The sequence below is a fragment of the Orycteropus afer genome, unplaced genomic scaffold, assembly GCF_000298275.1.
Source record: "Orycteropus afer afer isolate SDZICR_OR568_19922 unplaced genomic scaffold, OryAfe1.0 scaffold00252, whole genome shotgun sequence".
NCBI lineage: Eukaryota > Metazoa > Chordata > Mammalia > Tubulidentata > Orycteropodidae > Orycteropus > Orycteropus afer.
Genome location: NW_006921839.1, coordinates 3,223,227 through 3,224,890, shown reverse-complemented (window position 1 = coordinate 3,224,890; position 1,664 = coordinate 3,223,227).

The following is a 1,664-nucleotide window of genomic DNA, read 5'->3' as shown; positions in this document are numbered from 1 at the left end:
CATGGAAAAAGAATGGGTACTATGATGATCCCCAGCTAGAATGCTCCAAAGACATGTGTACATTAGTTAAGTTGGCCTGGATGACCCCTTTCTAATGACATATTCTGCAGTCTTAGAATCATTATATTGAAGTGTTCTTAAGACTGGCAGTCTAAACCCACCAGCCACTCCTTGGAAAGAAGGGTGGGCAATCTACTTCCTTAGTTTCCCAGGCAGTAGCTATGAGTTGGGTCCGACTCAATGGCACATAACAACAACAATTCTGAAGATCTTGCCACTAAGCTCGATCTTAAAATCACAGTCAAAGGGACTAGCTCTGGTCTTATTCCTTGTCCACGAAACCACACAAATCCCTGCTTTCCAAATCCTATTAACTGTGGCATCCATGTGATTTGTGAAGAAACCTGCCCTGCTCCTATTAGTTGGAGTCATTAGATTCCTTGGGGGGGACACAGTCAGAACATCAGCATCCGGAAGACATGGGTGTGTGGGAGCAGAAAAAGGGACAGGGAAGGAAGTGGAGGAGGGAATGCCAATTACCAAGGAAATTGTTCCTTCAATTGTGTATAGTCAGCTGGGCTGTGGTTCCTGTTGTGCTGCAGGATTTCCATGGACACTATAAATGCACAAACACACCTGTTTTTGTTATCTGACATTGAGTCAGCTCCAACTCATGGTAACTCCGTGTACAACAGAACAAAACATTACCCAGTCCTTTGCCATCTTCATGATCGTTGTTTGCTTGAGTCCGTTTTGAGTATCTTCCCATGTAGGGGCTCATCTTCCAGCACTATATCAGACAACATTCTGTTATGTTCTATAGAGTTTTCATTGCCAAATTTTCAGAAATAGACCACTAGCCTTTTCTTCCTAATCTGTTTTAGTCTGGATATTCTGCTGAAACCTGTTCACCATGGGTGACACTGCTAGTGCTTGTAATACTGGTAGCAAAGCTTCCAGCATCATGGCAACATGCAAGCCACCACAGTATGACAAACTGACAAACAGGTAGTGGACATACACACTTAGTGGGTACTAAAACCCACCAGCCACTCCTCGGAAGGAAGATGGGGCAATCTACTTCCGTAGTGATACTGCCTCGGAAACCCAAGGAGGGGTCGCTATGAGTCGGGGTCTGACCCGACGGCACATAACAACAACAACAACAACAAACCCTGTGGAAAGCACTTTAGAAACCATGAGGAATGCTGAGATGAATGACACAGCCTTGACCTTGACTTACTTATTTGTATGGAAATTATAATGAATGGGTGAGAAAGGTAAAGTGGAACAGTAATTACAGTAACTGCTACAATTTACTGAGTGCTGCCAGGCAGTTCTCTGTTCTGTAGGGTCACTATGAGTTGGAATCAACTCAGTGTCACACAACAACAGCCAGAGAGTGGGAGCAACTATTTGATTTTGCTTTGTTGTGTGTCTGGACAAAGTGGAGGAAGAATCAGAATTGCCTTGCTCTGTGTGGAGGAGGCATTTGAAGTTAGGGCTCCTCTAGTCTCCAGGGGCTCCACTTCTGTGAGAAGCTAACTGAGGAGGAGCAATCAAGTTGGACCACATGACGAGCCTGTGTCCTGTGAGGCTATACCTTCAGTAGGCCTGTTTTGTTCTCAGAGACTTCAGAATGTTGTTGTTAAGTGCCGTCGAGT